Source organism: Octopus bimaculoides, chromosome 4 (genome assembly GCF_001194135.2).
Source record: "Octopus bimaculoides isolate UCB-OBI-ISO-001 chromosome 4, ASM119413v2, whole genome shotgun sequence".
NCBI classification, from domain to species: Eukaryota; Metazoa; Mollusca; class Cephalopoda; order Octopoda; family Octopodidae; genus Octopus; species Octopus bimaculoides.
The window spans coordinates 58,854,147-58,861,014 of NC_068984.1; the positions used below are offsets into that span (position 1 = coordinate 58,854,147).

The 6,868-nt window shown below is 28.7% G+C and overlaps 1 protein-coding gene across 9 annotated transcripts in view; it reads left to right on the forward strand.

Annotated features, from left to right (window-relative positions):
* The window catches only part of LOC106881796 (regulator of G-protein signaling 17), a 378,661-nt gene that overhangs the window by 12,055 nt on the left and 359,738 nt on the right, over window positions 1-6,868 (forward strand). The window contains exon 1 of one of the 9 annotated variants that reach the window (XM_052967113.1): window positions 2,124-2,194. The exons of the other annotated variants lie outside the window; for them this stretch is intronic. The gene's annotated coding sequence lies outside the window, so the exon portion shown is untranslated. Of the gene's footprint in view, window positions 1-2,123; window positions 2,195-6,868 lie in introns of those variants that run through there. 9 annotated transcript variants of the gene reach the window in all.

The following is a 6,868-nucleotide window of genomic DNA, read 5'->3' on the forward strand; positions in this document are numbered from 1 at the left end:
TGTCTACATTTAATTTTACGTTCATCAAGGGAGTTAATCAAAGTATTATTTTTTAAATAATATCTCCTTAAATTCATTAGTACACAACATACAAGAATTACTACCTATACGATAAGATTTTGCCTTGCAAATTATCTCCCAATTTAAAATGTACTTAATATTTTTAGATTCTAGTTCCTAAATATATTTACTAAGGCCAGTAGAATTAATCAAATTTCTATTCTTAAAGGAATTCATGTGTTGAGCCACATGTAATTTAATTTTATTTGAAGTTGATCCTATGTAAATCTTATTTAAATTATAACCATTAAATTTATTCCCATCAATTAAAGTCACTATACGTTTATACACCACATCCTTCAAATCACATTTATTATTAAATTTACATTTGGTCTTATCTCTACATCTACAATTAATTATAACCTGGCCCTTATTATTATGATTAGAATAAGCATTTAATTTATATTTATAAAACTTATTTAACTTAAATCTATTAAAACAAGAAATAATGTTACCAACATTATTAGTAGTAGAATAACCAACTCCCAAATTATTACTAGAAAAAATATTTTTTTTTTTTTTTTATCTCTAAGGAATACATCAATTATATTTAAAATCTCTTTAATAATGCTAGTTTTAACTTGAATGCCGTAAGGAATAATTAGCCAAATTTTGTTCTTATTGTTGATATTATTATATTTATTATTTATATTATTAAATTTATTATTATCATTAAATGAATTAAATATAATCTTATTATTTTGTGCATTAAAATTATGTTTATGTTTTTTATTACCATAATACCTATTATTCTTACCATTATTACCTAAGTAGATCGTATCATAATTCTTAATGTTATGTTTATTATTATAGAAAATAAATGGATCGTTAATAATATAATCTTTGATATTATAATTGTATTTCGAATTATTAAAGAATTTAATATTATTAGTATATCCCGCCTCACGAAGGGCTTCATTATAATAAGGTGCATGTTTTTGGAAAATCTCAAATTTAGAAGAAAGTAATGATATTCTCTTACCTATATTATATGTTAACGATTTCTTATTTGAGGGTGGATGATTACTATTAACATTAATATATCTAATCTTTTCATTAATTTCATGAAATGGTTGGGTTTTACTTGTTATTAAATTAAAATTAGCATCTAAATAATTAACATTATAGTTCTCATTATATATAGTAATCGTTAATCCATTTCTTTTTAAAAAACTATATAGTTTCTTCTTATATAATTCTAGTGTTCTATTGGTGCAATTCTTAGTTAGTAATAAAAGGTCATCCCTATATAAACCACCCTCCAATTTTAAGTTTTCCAATTGAAGTTCTGATAATAAATATATCCCTACTAAATTAGTTACCTGTGCTGAATCAGGTGCCCCCATTGGTATATCACAAAAGTCCCTAGTATCCTTCCTAGCCTACAATTTATTATTATATTTAATCAACAATTTCCTAGCCATTTTAACTACATTTACTTCTTCATAAGTCATACCTACCTTTTTCATTGCATAAATTAGGGCCTTATTAAGTACAATCTCATCGTTTGGTCAAATTAATTATTCTTTTATTAGCATTCTCGGATTTATTGTTTGGAATACTGTACTGAAGAAGGAAATAAGATCGGGTAATATAATTTACACCTCTTTAATCCTGAAACGCGTATACAGTTAATCAAAGCCGGGTGGATTCGTTATTTTTTCTTTTTTGCCTGTGTGAGCTGTGAGTGCTAGTGTCTGGGTAGTGAAATAGTAGTTTTAACTGCTATACTAAATTTCGGTGTGTAGCAAAGCAATTTTTGCTGAACCCTAATTTTAATTATATATATATATTCAGCTATGGTCACCCAACAGTGTGATATTAACAGGGGACCTTGAAGCAATCCAGAGAAGATTCACAAAGAAGATCGTCTCCATGCCTAATTTAAGCATTATATAAGTAAATTGTGGAAGAATGGTTAAGTTAGTGAGTACGATAGGTTAGAGTGAGATGGCTTCATACAAAAAATGGTATATAGGTATAAAATCGCATACAATAAATGTAATACATGTATCTGTCTAATTAGGGGAATCAATTGTATATTTACCAAAATATAGGGGCAAGACGGGGAAATTATATGTCGGAAGCTATAAGGACCAATCCCTAACAAGGGATAACAGCCGAAAAGGACCGGGTAAAGTGTTTTTCTAAGTTGTCGTTATTCTTCACTAAAACCATGTTTAAAATATATTATATCAGATACAGTACATTAAATGCAAGGCACTATGCAATAGTGTTGAGTTGTTCAATTATCTATCTATCTATCTATCTATATATATATATATATATATATATTTATATACATGTCAATAAGAAAATGGAGGGGTTCAAGAGGTGGTATTCATCAACTTTTAGACATATTATGTCTATTTATTTATTTTTTAAAGAAACATTTATAATAATATACATCCATGTATAACATATTATGCTTTACATATATAAAAACACCAGTAATTATTAAAATATATAACGTAGAACATAGAAAGTAAAATAGTTTCTTACAGCTGTTTCAGCCAAGAGGTCATAGTACTGTGAACTGAAGTATATGGACAGTTTCTGTGTTTATGTCATACAATTGTATGACAAAAAATGGATCACTAGAATATGTGTCAAACTTATAAAAGAAAAAATATGTACAGGGGTCAATATGATTTAGTACAGCCTTCCAAGTCAGTGTTCTGACATTGTCACTGTTCAGTGATTGAAACAAGAAAAAAAAATGAAGAAAAGAGTGTATTTGAGTGCCATATTATTATCATCTGTTTTTCTGTCTTATTTTTATTGCATGCTTTCACTGCACAATCAAGCATAGCTCTGTGTGCCTTAGGGATGTGCAATATTTAATTTCTTTTTTTTTTCTTTTGTATTATGAGATCTCCAAGAAATGTTTTTGCATTATCATGTGGTGCTATTTTCTGCAAGTTATGTATATTTATAAATCTTGGGATCTTAATTATGTATTTGCCTGTATCTTTTTTATCATTCTCAAGGCATACAGTATATCATAAAGATAATGATTGTTCTCATTACTAAGTGTGTAATTATAATTACTTAAAATTCTTTGCTTACTAAATCAAGTATGTTGGTGTCCAGTTTACTATCATTATGGAGATGATTTCTATTACTTCCTTTCTCTGTGTCTTTCATAACAATATCCAATTAGTTTTTCTTAATCTCCTTATCTTTATGAATCGGGACAAGGCACTAGCCCTTGTTAGTCTTAGTAATTAATCATAGGTCTGTGGCTTTCTTTGATTGGCCCTTGGTTACTGACACCCTGTTTTAGTAATTAGTTATTGTAATGTTATGGTGACCCCAGTAGTAGTTCAAGTTGAAGTAAAATGTCAGAATGGTTTTGACTAAAATTAATTTGGAAATTCTGAAGAGAATTTGGCTGGGAGGACTGTCCCTTTAGCAAGTGTGGTGGAGCAGTTTGCATTCCATTTGGAGTATGGGTTCAGATCAGAAGCCACCACACTGTTGGGGGCCACCTTGTTCTCTTATTCATTGTCCTTCTGGCAAATAAAAAAAATCATTATCTTTGCAGTATTTACTCTGGCTCTTTACATTCTCAGTTCAAATCTCAACTTTTATTCTTCTGCAGTTAATAAAATAAGTAACTGAGTTGTTGATGATTAAATTGACATCACCCAATTTTTTAAAATTAGAAATATATTAGAAAATTTGTGAAGGAAATGAAAAGTAATTCTGTTGAATCTTTGCCCTGTTACAGTAAATCTGGGATCAGATACTTGGTATATACAGGATGTATTACTGGTATTTTAGGATCTGTTGTTAAAGAAGTGTTTGTATATCTCTAGCAGTCTTCATTGTAAATCTGCGAGTGGGGAAAAATTACTGTAAATTAATGTTGGATTATTTTGTAATCCAAAAATAAAATCAAAATGCAGATGCTGTATGTCTAGTATCTTTTATGTATTCTGAGTTCATTACTGTATTTTCAAGATCTTTTATTCTAGCAGTAGTTGTTTAGCCCCAAATCAGCTTCTATTGAGCAGATTTTGTGATCAAAGTATTCTAGCTATCAACATTTTCAACTATTAATTGTATATGTAAAACCACATATGTCCAATGAATCTTTTCCTTGATAATATAGTAGGATTTGGTTTGAACTAGTCTTTGTTACTATTTCTAGGAGGTCAAGTGACTGTCTTGAGACACCTTTGTTTAGGCGTTGCTACCTCATTGTGTAAGCCACTGTATTTTAAATTTAGGATGTGTTACTAAAAGTTTTGGGTCTGTCATTGAAAATTTGAGATGTGGAGATGTAAATACATTATCTGTTTATAAGATTATAATTTTTAGACTATCAACCTTAACTTTAAAGATAACTTTCTTTTATATTTACGTCTCCACTAGTCTGATTTACAATCATCATCAGGTGTTATATTCTTGAATATACACATTGTACCAGATTGAATCTGAATCAGGTACCTTAATTTCAAAGTAAGAGTAATAATGCTGTTTAGCCTCTAGGCTGCTGATATATGTGCATTTAGGTATTTAATTACCAATATCTGATACTCAAACTCCAGGAATTATAATTGTAAATTCAAGGCTTCTTGCTTACCATCTTGAAACTGATAATTTGGTTCTGTTATATATGTCTGGGATATATTGTTTTAAATCAAATCTATTTACATAAACTTCAGTTTAATTTCTAGTATATTCTTGATGTGATTATTGTAAATCATGAAAGTATTATTGCAAATCTGGAGAAAATTTTGGACATTTGTTTTAAAATTTTGATTAATGCAGGATCTGATATTTGAATCCTCAATGTTATTTCTCTATATTTAAGATCTGCATTTGTAGGTTTGGGATGTAAAACTGCTTGAAAAGTAATTATTGAAAGCACAATGGAGTGCCTAATTTGTTTTAAGAAAGTGTAAACTCATTAAAAATATTTCAAGTTATATATTGAAAGGATTTTCTCAGTTTTATAACCCAAGATAGAAAGAACACCAGTTCAGTAGCTCTGCTAGTAACTTATATCAACAGACATAAGTATTACTTTGTTGTTGCATAATATAGTAATAACAACAGGTTTTTCATCGGCCATCATACATCTAGTCTTTTGTTCTCTAGTCTTGAGATGACTAAATATATTGATATTCTGTTTAGAATAATGATATATTCAAACATGACATTCAGATGTTTTTGTTTTGTTTTCGCAACTCTGACCCATTAACAAAATTCCTCAACTTTCAGAATGCCTTACTATTTACAAAAGGAAAGTGGCTGCTTCATAAATTGTTTCTTGTTAATTGAGAGAAGACTTATATAAACATTTGCACTGCTATTCACTTGTGTGGTATTTAAGCTTCTTTTCTTTTTAATTTTTAACCTTTTTTTTTTTAGTGTTTTAGTGATAGTAGATGGGTGTGTACAAGGTTGGTAACTACTTACTGGTTTTTATATCATTATAGAAACACTGAACCAGAATGTTGAAAACTAACTGAGGGTTTGTATAATTAATGTTTTGTTTAATGTGATAATATCAGGATGATACATTTTAAAATATTGATCTCAATTCACTGAGGATGAATTTTGCTGGAAAAATAGTTCAGATGATCGTACTATATTACTTGCGATGATTTTATTGAATCTGGAGGGATGAAAGCTAAATTGATTCCAGTGAGATTTAAAATCTGGATTACAAATCAAACATATAACCAATCCTAAGATTTACTGTCAACAACTTGATTGATTGAATAGGGCACTAAAAGATGTTAGATTTTACTCCTTACTATAGCACTATGTTCTGTGGATTTTTGTATTTGTTACTTATGAAACATTAGCATAGCATCATGTATATTCTAATTTTCCTCCTTCTGATTTTCTTCTTTTAGACCATCAACTATAATTTATATTTTATTCACAGAAACCTGAATCTTCTGTCTGTTCAGCAAATCTACTGACAATAATAACTATGCTTCTCTATAAGTGCGAACATCAAATTGGTTGAAAAGCTTTTGAATTATGACACACACATGCAATAAGTTTACATAAGCGTGTGCACACACACACACACACACACACACACACACACACACACAAGCATACAGCATATCATGTATGACAGAATTTGAACATACTTTTATTTGTAAACCTGAGAGATTTATGTTATAAAAATTATCAGTTATATTGCTTAATCTTTGAAAATGTTGATACAAAGATAACCTGATATATATTTTTTAGCAATTCTATGAGTTTAACACATAGGTTAGGCAGATCATCCAGCATTTCCCTGATTGATCAAATTTTTTGATATCTGGCTCACAACAACAGAGTAAACAAGCAATTTTTATGATATAATATTTGATACATATGTTTTTGATGTAGCCAAATAAATACAAATGCATACACATAGATGTAAGTATAAACTTTCACTTTTAATGGTTTTGATTTTTTCATTTAGCTAAATTGTTAAATAGTTGCATGTTTATAAGAATTCATTAATAGTCAAATTAGTAGCTAGTTATTAATATGATTGACAATTTAATTTTTTCATGACAAATCTATAACTGACAGCTTATTTATTTGGCTATTTGCTATTATTGTAACTTTTTTATTTTAATACTTTTAAATTATTTAAGACATTTCCTCAATCTGTTGTTAATTGACAATATATATATATATATATATATATATAGAAAGAGAGAGAGAGAGAGAGAGAGAGAGAGAGAAACAACCTGATGTTTTCCTGGGGCTTAAACAACAATAACTTCATCCTTTATAGGACTGCCACATTCACATTCTGTTGGCAAATAAACTTTGCTATATA